The sequence below is a fragment of the Taeniopygia guttata genome, chromosome 2, assembly GCF_048771995.1.
Source record: "Taeniopygia guttata chromosome 2, bTaeGut7.mat, whole genome shotgun sequence".
Lineage (NCBI taxonomy): Eukaryota > Metazoa > Chordata > Aves > Passeriformes > Estrildidae > Taeniopygia > Taeniopygia guttata.
The window spans coordinates 126773305-126787010 of NC_133026.1; the positions used below are offsets into that span (position 1 = coordinate 126773305).

Consider the following 13706-nt stretch of genomic DNA (forward strand, 5'->3'; position numbering starts at 1 on the left):
TTGGTCAAAGCATCAGGCTAGGATTGCCTGGGATTGCCTCTGCCAGTGTAGCCAAAGAGAAAAAATACTGAAATAAGAGACTGAGAGCTATGGAAAAATAACTTAGAAAGACTAAACAGAAGAGTGAAGCCAGGGCTGTGGCAATTTCTTACTGGTAGAACTGAGAAATAAATAAGGTGTGTGGTGATGACTGTAAGGATCCTACAGAAAATAAGAAAAAAGAGGGGGAAAAGAAAATCAAAGGTTTCTTGCAGCATTGTTAGCTATGAAAAGACATCTTGGTATCATGAATGACATGCTGGAGACATATGTGTAGTTTTCAACCGATGTACATCAAAACATTGGCTCTATAAATTATGTCAATAGACAGAGCAGCTAAATTTGCCTAAGATCATAAAAATATGAGGCAGTAAAACAGGAAAAACCAAAGCATGGAACCCTGTGGGAATATATCTTTCTAAAGCCATAGTGAAGGAACACCAACCAGACAATAAAACTGTAAGGACACCTTCAGGCTTGTTCCCCTAGGAACTTTGTTGTAGACTGTATATACCTTTAAGCAGAAGTGTTCACATTGTGCAGCACTCCTAAATCCTGTGCACAGCTCAATTCTTAATCCATTTCATGCACCTTTGACTTGCAGTGTAATAAGTTTGCCAGTCACCTGAACTGCTATTCTCATTATTCTCTGCCTCTGCTGGTCTTCTTAACCATCACTTCATAATCTGGATCTTAGTCTGCTCAGACTGTTTTGTCAGTGAATGATGTGCTGTCTACTGACACAGTGAATGAGCACCTTGGGTCTTTACGAATGAGCACAGACTTGCTTTCATCAATCTGCACTGAACACTAATCCCTTCATATTGCAATTTGTATGTGGCACAGAACTACCTATAGTCTATGCCATCAGATTCTGGACTAATGTTGAAAAGAGAGGCTTTTCCTCACAAGTTGTTCTCAAAAGAAGTGGTCAAGTTGATAGTAGTCTTAAGCAAAGCATGTGTTTCCCCTGCTAGTCAGTTGGCATTTATCACAGCATTATTCATCCTTCAGATTATTTAGCAATTGTTTTATCCAATTCTTTTAAAATATCTTTTCAGATATTCATTGAATTCTATATCAAATGGGTAATTAAAAGTTACCTACTTCTTCTCCTATCCAAAATTAGCCTACTAATTTTGTAACAACCTTAGACTACCAGCTGTTTAATGTCTGATTGTCATGTTTACTGTTTCTAATATCATCCACTACACATCCTGTAATTTTCCCTTAATATTTATTCTACTAATGATATCTAGATTTTCTTTTATCAATATCTGTTTTGACCAAGCCCTTAATGCCTGACAATTTATCAAACTGCTGTCTTTAAATATCAGCATCCAGGTTGCCATCAATTTTACCTTCTTATTTACCTGTAAGCCTCTATGATGCTTACAATGTCTCCGTGTATTATTTGTAAAGGTTTTCTGACTTCTCCCAACCTTTTGGCTAGAATTACATCAATATATCTTTAACTTTGAATGTTCCTATAAATCTTTTCTTAGTGTATATACAATTAGAAAAGTGTGCCTTATCTTTCATTGATACACTTCACAGTGAGGTTTCTTAATACTGGACATTGGCCCAACTCTCTTATGATCCCCAGTAGATCCTCTATTCTTATTTGTGGTGTCTGAGTCATCCTCATGTTTGAATAGAAAATGTGAAAATCTCTTGGCATGTCTTGAGACAGTGCTGCTCAGACTAGGTAAGCACCGTGAGTTGGCCTTGCTCAATTATTTATTTTCAGTCCTAAGATGACAACATGATTAATAATAACATTTAATTTCTCATCCTGCTAAGTGGACTGGGATGCCCATGGCTGACCTTCTTGTCAGTCCTCTACCTCCTATGGCATGTGTGTTAAAAGATCACATCTGACCACTTGTGTTATTCAGTGTGCCTTATTACTGCAGCTGCTTAATTAGGGGTCATGTCTTCACAATATACTACACAGACAGAATTAGCTTCTCCAAACTTCATTTAGTAAAGGGAAACCAGGATGGGGATTCATTCTCCTTGACAGATGTCCATAAATGTCTACACCTGGACAGGAAATATTGCTGTATTTTGAATATCTGCTTACAGGTATGATCCTTAATCTTCATACACATGTGTCTGAGACCAGTGGTTTTCATTTTGAAATCTTCCCTTTTTTTATGAACTTCTAAATATTAAAGTGACCATTTGTTCTGTCTTCCCCCAAACTAGAAGCCTTGGATATTCTTTTGAATTAAGCATCACTCTGTTTAGCAGAAGATTTAACTGTACATGAAAAATTCATTAAGTTCCCTCATTTTTGCATCAGTTTGCAAAGTTTTGTTGTAGATCCTGACCAGGGCTATCAAGCATCATGCATATCCCTATGGGCTCCCTTTGAGAGCCTGGGACAGAGACTGAACAGTCAAATACTCTGGAAGAAGAGGATAAAAAAACAATATAACATAACGGAAGCAAATATTAATACCACTTAAAATATGTAATTTCATTTCATATGGCTCACCTTGAAGTGGAAACTACTGATAAAAAAATGAGACTTCAGAAAAAACAGCGTCAAGTAATGACACAAAATGTTTAATATACTGCTACTGCCATTGAATCCAGTGCTTATCTAGAACAACATATGCAGGAAAAATCCAGGAGGAAGAGATCTTTGGACTGTATCATCTTGGATGAATACTTCCTCATTAGGTAATGCAGCCACACTTTGTTTCTCAGACTTCCCTAGCTGTGCAGTGGTTCAGCTTCAAGGGATGTTACAGAAGGAGCCTCTTCTTGCAGTGACTGTTGTCATGGACACACTTTGGATTCAAACGCCTCAAGCAGGGAAAACAAAAACTTGGTTTCTCCTGGCTAAGTTTTCTAGCCATTTGGGAGCATGGTAAAAGATATATTGGGGTTGCTCTTGTAATATTTAAATAAACATACCAGAAAATTTTAAGTATGCTTAAATACTTTTTACTGGACTAAATATAATCATCTCTCTGAATAACCTTTGACTTTCATTGCAGAAGAAAATTTCATAGATCTTCAAGCTTCAAAGGAGTTTCTAAAACATGTGGGAAGTACTTTAAGCACCAAGGACTGAGATTAGTCTGGATGACTTCAGAGGTGCCTAGAGACTTTCAGGATTCTTGTGAGTCACGTTCTGCTGTGAAAGAGAAAGCTTTCTTTTTCCTTAAACTTTCAGAGTTTCTTAAATTGTGTCAAATTTAGGCAAAGTGTAGGTGTAATGTAAGTCCTTGTCCAAAGGAGTTAATATAGCAAAATCTTATTTCCTCTCTCACTCAGTGGACCTGACACAATTAAGGAATTTTTTAGTGACAATCACCTAAACTGAAGATGTTGGTGACCTGGAAAGGTTGCGGTTCTTGCATTGTTAGTCAACACCCCACTCAGAAACACTTGCATTCTTTAATTTCTAGCTAAGCTTTCTGTGCAAGTGTGAGTAAGCAGTGCATTAGGATAAGGAATACTTTTTTTGGACTCTAGAATAATACTTTTAAGAACTACCATTGCTTTCATTTAAATTATTCTGATGACAAGCAATACATAGTGTTATGATCAAAAACCAGAGAATATATTAAATAAAGAAAAGCCCTGTAAGCATTTATAGATTATCAGTAGAGGGCTTTCTGTTATGTGCACTCCCTCGTGTTCCAAGAAACACTAGAACTGTTCAACAAAGGATAGGTCCAAGGAGGAAGTATTTTTAATACCACCAATATTTTGAGTATTATCTGGTAAATGAAGGCTTGGTGAGCATCCACTCCTGCTGCAGGGGAGCATGGTCAGCTTTCCTGGCAATGACACCAGGATTAGCCCCAAGCATACCCTTGTTCCCACTGTTAGAAAGATGATGTCTCTCCTTTCAAATAAGCACAAAAGCTCAGGACTCCCTTGTAGCTTCAGGGATGTGGCAGCAGGGTGGCTATGGGGCAGTCACCTCAGCAGCCCTTGCTTGGCCTTCCTGCTCATGTATTTCACACCACCCAGAACAAAGAATGATCTTCATTTTATGCTAGGGTAGTATTTTCAGGACAAAACATCTGTTACTTAATGGCCATTACTTACCCCACACCACGTTCTTGTTGAAGAGCTCTAAATGGTTCGCAACTGTAAAGAAAGGGAACACGTTTTGTGGTTATCAAACTTGTTTTTGAATGAGAGAATCCCTTTTGATTTATCTGTGTTAACAAGTAAAGTAACTCATTACCTCCTTTTAAGTGCTCTGACCCACTGCCACATTGTTTGCCATGTAACCCTCAACCGATATGTTAGAACATCCCATTGTCTGAAGACACCTCATAGATTATTTAGATGTTGCAAAGCAACCAGTTTTCTGAAACAAACTCTAAATTTTAAAAATTTTATTCCTTTTTTCCTTTTCAAAGTCTCACTTCCCATTGGCTCAAACATTTTATAAATGCTTTTAAAATGTGTTTCTCATTGATGCTGTCCCACAACACTAATTTCCACTTTTTCCAAAATATTTTTTCAAATTTTACTGAACAAAAAAAAAAAAAATCTCTCTTATTCCTCCACATCAGATGTGCCGACATTTTAACTAAAGGACTTTTTCAATATATTACATATGAGGCTGTATCAGGGGGCATGTGCACATGCTGGCATCTGACATTTCTGCACAGTTTAACAGACTATATATAGTAATCTAAAATAGAAGCATTTTACCTGGCAGAGCCCTACAGAGAGTCTCCAAACAGCCCAGTGAGCCAAGGGCTCCCAGCCCAGTGGGTGTCTCTGTGGGTTCTTAAATAGCAGCTGGACATCAGTCCTTTCTTAGCAGGGAAGGAGGGAGGGAACAGTGTCAGATGACAATAGCTTTAAACTTCATCTGATCAAGTTGGAAGGAGAATTATCATATTTGCTAATTACTAAAAACCTGTGCCTACAGCTGGACAACAAAAAGACCTGTTCATCTACAGAAAATTATCATTTCCCAAACCATGTATTTCTTGCAACAAGGTGAAGAGAATGCCCAAGTCACTTCTCTCATGTCAGTCAGTCAAGCTCCTTGGCACTCTCATGCTCAGGATTTTAGGATGCTTATGGAGAACCTTCATGGGTGTGAAATGCATCATGGGGTTGCGCAAAAAACATCTGATACTCAAGTAATTACATGATGGGGGTTGGCATTACAGACCTGAGACTTTTCGTAGTAAGTGGCTTCTTGTTGAAACCCAAAAAAAGCTGGAGACACTGGTCTTTTCCCAGTCCAGAAAAAAATAGCTCCTCCTTCATTTTTCCAAGAGAAATCAAATGGTAATATTTTCCATTCAGTGTCATTTTGCCTTTCATTTATCTTTAGATAAATGTTTGCTTCCAACAATTTATGGTATTGCAGAGGGTTTTGATAGCCACAGATGGTGTATCTGCAAATATTTGAAATCAGCGTCACTATCCAAGCCTCCAATACTTGTCTGTGTCCCAAATGAAGTTGGTAAATGCCTGATGTAGTTATTAAACCCTAAAGGGTGGTGAGTTGTTGGCAATTAAAAAAATTAAAGAAATCTTAATTCCTGATTCTGTAGCTCCAGCAATAGTAACAAGGAGAGAGTCTTTTCACAGCAGGTAAATTGAAAAAGTTTTAGTTGGCCTTTCTGTGCTTCACAATAATTTTCTTTGCTTTATTTTTGTCATATATCTGTAGCAATATGGAATTATCTCTACTTTTTAAAGTATATTTTGCTGTCACTAGAAGAATATAGGATAAGAATTTGCATACGTATTGGCTAAAAATTCCTAAATCCATTCAAAAGGAAAATGAAAAGCAGGATTATTAGACAAACAAAACTGATTTACTTAGTGCACTTCCTATAGAAATTTCAAATTACTTGTCCCATTAGGAAAACACAGATAATTTTTATTTTCTGTATCAGAGGAGTACCAGCACCCAGCAGGATTCAACCTGGCAGGGCTGAGGGAGAGAGCAGGAAAGCACAGAGACACAGCCAGCTCCTGCTCTAATGCTGGGTCAGCCCAAGGGGGTGTTTCAGCTCATGTCTGTGGCCCAGGTCCCATCTACATGGGGATACAGGCTGGCCTTTGCTTCAAATGCAATTCTGCACCTGCCTCTAAGTAAAGCTCTAAGTAAAGGTAGGTAGGAACAGGGAGAAACATTACCTTCTGCACACCTGTGGGCTTTTTGAAATAAAATCTGCCATTAGATCCACAAGCTCATCAGAAGTCCTTGCCCCAGCCCTAAAATTGTTGGGCTGCCTCCATAATAAAAAATACATGGCAAGGGAAAGCAAAAAAAAAAAAAAAATAAAAGAAAAATGACATTATTCTCAAATTATCCTCAAATTTCAAATGATGAATGAAGTCCTTCAAGTACATGACTTACCCAAAGTTATATAGAAAAGTCTGTGCCAGAGCCATGCAACACTTCAGGTGAAGAATGCCAAGGCCAGACTGGGTCTTCACACTGACTTATCCACAGTCTAAAGGCACTGAGGATCCAATGAGCTGTGGGAAGCTCCTGGGGATGAACATATGGAAGAATGAAACCAGGTGGAAACAGTAAATGGAAAGATGTTCTCACAATTAGGGTTGTCTGAAATAAGCCCAGAGCTGGGGAAGGAGACCAAGACAGAAAATAAAGCTGAGCCTAAGAAAAATGGAACAAAAGAGGCTTAGAAATCAAGAACGTGCTCTGCTATAAGAGGAAATTGAAGCAGGATATAAGGATAAAATGGTTAGAGGAATTGGTGAGGAAACACTGTAATTTTGGCAGCTGCAACTTTACTGAAAAGGAAAGGTAGAAAACAGAAGGTGTAAGATAGACAAGTCTATTCCCCAGGGATGAATGAAGAGGGTGCAATGGTATCTTGAGAGATATGTGTACATTCTGTGGGGAAAGACTGAGTCAGATTTTTTAAGTGCCTGGCTGTGAGGGGAGAAAATATCTCCTTGAACCAAGTCTTTGGCAAAATGGGCAACCAGGAGTGGTCTGTTTATAAGCAAGTCATTACAGTCCATACTACCCTGCTTTTGGGGAGCCTGCATTACCTGTGGGGTGCTGCAACAACCTCATATCCTTTTTGCTTGGGGTCACCTGCTTCCTTCAAGAGTGCGTGCTGGGAGCTGCAGCAGACAGCCACGGCCAGAGAGCCGGAGAAGCGAGCGGGGAGCTTCAGGCAGGTGGGAGTGCAGAATAAACCCACAGCAGCTCATGTCTCTCACAGGCATGGTTTTCCTTCCCAGCCATCAATAACAAGCAGTTTTAATCCCCAAACTTGACAGCTTTTCTACAATTTCCTTAGGAGTGACTGTGGCTGCTGAGAACTGACACATCCATGTGCAGACCACTCTTCCCAGATTTTAAATGGCTGTGAAAGGTACATGACTCTGAGTATGGCTTTCCATGCAAGCAAAACCAGCATATTTTTCCAAGCAGGAAAATGGGCATAGAGAATGAGTTTCTTTCTCATTGTACAGATTTTCAGTCTTACATAGTGCAGCTTGAAACCGTTACTGTTCCAGTGAGGAAAATATGCAGTCAGTTGAACATTAACTGTTTTGGACACCATTACTACAAAAATAAATAATCAACCAACTTCATCTCTGAATAGAAAACTCTGCAGTGAGAAGACTGAGTGAATAACAGGCATGATTGCTGAGGAAGAGATGGAAATAACAGTTTACAGTTCACAGGATCTTAATGGATAATCAATGTGGTAAATTAGGATGTGGCTGGAATTACAGATACAGTAATTAAAATTAGCCGTGAATAATAGAAGACAGCTCCTCTAGAATAGAATAGAAAGTGCTACTAGACAGAAACAGAATAGTACTGTGAAAATGCACAGAAAATTTAATTTTTAAGAGAAGTTCAAATTGGCAAGAGATGTGCTTGGTATCTCCACTGACACTTCACAAGCTTATAATAGGTAGCTGTAAAGTATTGTTGGAGAGGAATTTAATTTAATTGCATCTCCTCCTTATGAAAAGTACATTCTGAATCACATTTGAAGTCAGTGCTAAGGTGTCTCTAAATTACCATTCAGAGTCTATTCACTTCAGCTGGCCACAGTTTGACTGTATTCTCTTCTTTGGTCTATTGCTCTCTTTTCAATTGCAGAAACTATGCTAGGAACAGAATGGTCATAAGCTCTGTTGTTCCAGCACAGAAGCTGTTCCCAACCAACGCTGGAGCTGCATTTTACCTAATGAGAAAATTACAAACCCAGAGAAAGGAGAGGGGTTATCTCTTCTTTCTGTTTCCCTGCAAAACTCCTGCTGCTAGTTGCTTCTAAAAATGCAATACAGAAAGTAAGACATCAGTTTGTTCTGCCAGAATGATTCTCATATTTTCAAAATATTCAAGAATAATGTGATTATGCTGAGTGGCTGTAAACTGTAAAACTGGCCAAGAAGCCCATGTGTCATTAGATTTCTACCAAATATAGATGTTCAGCTTCATCAGACTCTATGAACTGTGTGATTTCAAGGTGTGTGGACAGTATGACTGAAACAGTTTTTTGCCATATCTGAAGTAGTTTCTCTATGGTACCAGTGCTGATCATGCAAGCTTTAAAGGGTAACATTTTTCTGCTAGAATTCCAAGCATATAGTTTGATATTTTGATTTTGTGATTTCCAGCTTTTTGTGGCTTTTAATGGTTTTTTAGCAAATGGGAATATCAACAGAAGATTTTTCCTAGACATAAGTATTTGCTTTAAGAGAAGATCATACAAAAAACCAGTATAAGTAAGTTATCAAGATAATACCAAGAAGATAGGAGCATACAGCTGTAATGCATTAGAAAACAGAAAAATAATGGCCATTACTTTGCAAAAGATCTTTTAACATTCTGCAGTATGCCCCATTCTAGTTGACACATGGCCCTCCTTGTGGGCCTGGGACAGACATTGAGCCCTCTCTGAGGGTACCTATGCAGGCTCACAAGTGCATGAGCATGATGTGTCACTTGCTAAACCTTCTTATCAATCCTAAGACACACCAAAAACCCCATATTTAATATTACAAACTACTTGATGACCAAAAAGAGGGTTAAACACGTAGGTGTAGCTATAGTCTGTATATCCTGATCACTCCTCCTCTCAGACTGAATCCTCGTAACTCCTCCTCACAAACCAGATCAGAGGGCAGACAGGCTGTTCTATCTCTCCACATTTTCTTCAGCCCAAGTTTAGGTAACATTAACAAAGATTTACCTGGGGGTTGTAAAAACCTGTGGGGATGGGCTCCACTAAACCCCATGGAAGAGTCAGTGCTGAAGGATAGGACAGAAAAATTGAGATTTGATATACGAGCATGATTATGTCTGTGATATGCCATTTTCTGTTCTTTTCTCTAGTACCACATGTATTCTGGCAAATCGTTGGATTCTGCAGCAGTTTGCTAATTATCTGTTGTGTTATAAACAATCTTGTTTTGTTGTGCTTTTTTAAATATAATTGAGCAGTTTCTAATGATTCACAATTAATTACAACAGCTCTAAATTTTCAATTTAAAGTAGTTTAAATTATTGCCTAGGCTTTGCCCATAGGCAGAGGCATGCTAGTAGTACAGTCCTGGTGAATCAGATTTAATAGGCATTTTGAAACAAGCACAGCTGCAATTATGCCCAGAGAATTTCTGCCAACTTTTTAATAGTTTATTTTTTATTGTAAAAGCATCTTTTAAGTACCTTTGTTTCTCCCGGGATGGAAATTATTGTTTCAAAGTATTTCATGCCAAGTTTTTTACTTAACATGCTACCTAGGAATTTATTTCTTATTACAGAAAGATCATGTTATATTTCAAGAAAATATAGAGCTAATACAAGGCAGCATGCTGGAAATAGAGGTGTTTATGTTTGCTGTTATACATCCGGTAGTTATTTTTCTAATGTTACTCCTGATATTTTAAAGTGCTATGCAAACATTAAATGAATCATAAAACCTAAGAACTCATTATTGCTCTGTCCTTATTTTATAAACAGGGAAAAGAGAGCACAGAAGTGCCCTGCCCATTGCAATAGGGAAACAAAATTAGAATTTCTCTTCCCATCTCTCAGATGACTCCTGAAAACGCTTTGTGAGTAACAACCCATTTGTGTGAAAATTGCCTTTGATTTTACTTCTGTAATAAGATTTGGACTTTTTCTTCCTTCATGATGCACAGAAAAAAGGGAAGATGCTTACATTTTATTCATCATGTTGATAACTGTTGTGTGTCCAAATTTTGCACCATTTCTCCATTGCAGCTTGAAATCCAAATGAATGCTAAGCAGTGCCAGTCACCACATGGTAGCTATACCTGTATTTTCCATCAGACACATTATGGACATTAGACTGGCTCTGAAAGCTTCAGTTTGTCCATCTGAAGTCCAGTCTCCAATAGGAACAACTGTCTGGAGTGATTATGTCCCTATAGGGATGGCACTAAAAAGAAAGGAATAGACTAAAAAGAAAGCAATAAGAAATAAATTGAAAAGGTCATTTTTTTCTACTTAATTAACAAGAACTTAGAAAAAAAATTAAATTGTTGGAAAAAATGTGAATATATTCGTAATCACATCTGGATCATAGAATATAACCTTTCAGTAAAAATGCTACTTAAATTCTTTGAATGAGGCACAAAGTAAATACCTTTGAATTTGGTTGAATTTAATTTCATTTGGTTATCTTTTTCATATATAAACATGATCCACTGATGCTTCATTCTGAAAACCACTCATTTTGTTAAATTTAGCTTTAGCAGTATGCTGGGCTGAGGCTCCAGTCATACCTTTGATGGTGGCACCTCTCATATTTGGTATGAGTCCACTGTGGCATCAATGATTATTCATATCACTATTTTCATTTTAGATGTTTCTCTATTTTCATATACCTTGCTTTTTCAGACTGTGCTGATTGTGATTCCTCCAATCTCTGAAACACTATTACATGTATTTGGGAAAAAAACCATTTCCCCAAGAAAGTTGTTCCACAGCTCAATTTGTGTCACTAGAAATAATTATTACCAGTATTCATATCTTAAATACTTACATACTTACTTATATTGCACTTAAATTTGTGTGGAGCTAGGTCAGGTTTTAAGATCTCCTTATCTTTTTGTTTAGGTATTATGTGTGACCTGGGTATGATTTCCAGACCCTACTTTAAGCAAGTAGATACCTGGAGCATGACAGAGGACACCGAAGCAACAAAGATGATAAATGTCAAGTAAAAAACCTAAAGTAGATGTGAATTCTTTTCCATGCAGACCAAGTAGGATGGCGTTTAGTGTACTAAATTTTATAGACACATCTCTAGTGTAAAAAAATAAAATTGAAGTACTTATAGAATAATATGTATTGTGTGACATGTTAATACTGTTAAAGGTTGAGGGTTTTTTATTTCCTGGTGGTATGTATTTTTGTTGGATTGCTTCAGAGGCGCAAAATATATTTATTTAGTCAGAAGGACTCCTGCTAATTGTTCAATGGCTCTTGCTGTGCTGGAGAGATTTTGAATTTATATTGTTTCTCTAAATGCAAAGCACTTCTGATTCATTTAACATTGTTTGGACAGCTGTGAAGAGAAATAAAATGGCACAATATTGTTTTCCTGTGCTGCTTTTGAAGTGACATAATTACTTCAAATATTGCCTGAGATACCCACTGAGACAATCACAGGACTTAATTTTAAATGAAGCAAAATGTATCTCAACACTGAAAGCAAAACTGTGCACTGCAAAATGATGGAGGAAGTATTGGAATAAAGATCCCTGCTAAGCACTCTGTTATTTACCTACTTACCAGCCAGAGGTTACATATTTTTAGATATCTGACAATTTTTATGTCAGATATACTATACAGTTCCTTAATTCTGTAACTCTCCTTTACAAATAACAGCGGAGATATTTGTGTGCCAGTGATATTGTGAAACAGTGATTACTGTTTCAATCTTTCACAGAAGATGCACTTGTTATTGTGAACAACATGCAGTTATTCCTTCAGAGACATCATTTGTAGGTTGATTGCCTCCTTAACGTCATGAAGCAGTCTTTTGATTAAAGAGAGAAATGAGAAATTTTATGCTACCTCCTAATTTTAAAATTCTCAGTGTAAAAGTGTGTCTTAGCATTATTCTTCATTCAGAACAACTGCTAATCTCCCCAGACACAATCTTCACCTCTGAGGCTGATCCCCCAGCCCACTTGTCCAGAGGCAAACCTTGTTTTTTCCTTTATCCATGCTAGGCTGCATAATACCAAGTCCATCCTTCACTGCTTCTTTCTTCCTCATACAAATGCTCTGGTCCCATTTGCCTTACGAAAACAAAAGCAAAATCTGTGTGCCTGGACCAGACTGTAAAAGGGTATTTTGCCACCTAGCATCATGGAAGGAGCTGTTCAGTTCACAAAATCGTTAGGTCCAAGGCAGAGGCTGGGTTCCCAGACCAAGGCAGGAGGAGAAAAAAGATGCTCATGCTGTATGAATTAGTTTGGGACCCATAGCATGGCTAAAAGTGAGCTCTGGTAAGCTTTGTATTGGAACTAGCAGTGCCCTTGTAAAGGAGGAACAGCACAGAGTGCTCTCTGAACAAATGCACCAGCATAAATGCAAAGTCTTGGTGATGAAATACTGTAAAGCAGCTTTACATCTTGCATGTCCTTTACACTTGAGCTTGCCTTGTCGTTTAAGGGTCCCCTGGCAACATTCAGAGCTTTCTGGTGAGAAAAAGGCTCAGGGCCCAGGAGGCAACTTTGTCATTTTCATAGAAATAATGGGGGGAAATGAAAACAGAATCTACGTCATACCTTCTGGAGTTGTTATGCTGAGGAAAAAATCTTGAGGAGCGTTTTGATTATTTCTAATTTAGCAGTTCTAAAGCAAACTAAAGATTTTGTATTCACAGCATGGGATGAATGTATCCATTTTCCATAATATCCTGTCACAAAGCAGGCAAAAGCAGATACTTAGAAGATGAGAAAAAGAAAAGGTCAAAAATATAATGATGTTTCCTTAGAATATTTTTCTGGTTCTGGATATTCCTTGAGTCCGAAATGTTGTCTTTTTAATTAACAGCCCTAATTGCTTTTGATGGTTTTTTTTTTTCTTCTTTTGAATTCATGTAGATGTTTTGCATTTGAAAAAAACTTGTATTTACCTGCATAATGTGAAAAATCAAATTCATTTTCTCTGAGTCTGCCATCTGCTTACTTCTGTTAACCTGTAGTTCTTGCTTTGTTAGAGACTGTGAGCAGCCATTCTCCATGTACCTCTCTGTGCATTTTTTTAATATGGCACTTTTCCCTATTCCTCACTCCCAGTTAATGTTTACTTATTAAAGGTCCAATATTACAAAAAAAAATAGTTCCAGCTTTTGAATATTTTTAATATACTATTTTCAGCAGTATAGTTTTGAATATGCTTGTCACACTGCTCGTGATCTTTCCCAGTTATATTCTGTATTTTCTGAGATTGGGGGAGGAGAACTGCCCACAACAGTTCAAGATGTGACTGAACCATGGATTTATGCAGCTGGGTAATGAGATTCTCTGCTTGTTTCAAAAGCTGCTCTGTCTTAAAACTGCATATCCAGTGTAGCCTTGCCAACTCCTGTACACATATTGTTTGGAGACCTGTAATTATGTAAGAGTCTCAGTTTGCATTTATGAGTTGCATAAACAAGTTTCTGTCTTCTGTGACT

At 37.7% G+C, this 13706-nt stretch overlaps 1 long non-coding RNA gene across 1 annotated transcript; it reads left to right on the forward strand.

The window, feature by feature from the left end:
• The first annotated feature begins 924 nt into the window (after nucleotides 1-924).
• Nucleotides 925-13367, forward strand: LOC116807891 (uncharacterized). The gene is made up of 3 exons (XR_012054225.1): nucleotides 925-3175; nucleotides 10010-10104; nucleotides 11132-13367. It is a non-coding gene; the product is annotated as an uncharacterized lncRNA (long non-coding RNA).
• The last annotated feature ends 339 nt before the right edge of the window (nucleotides 13368-13706 follow it).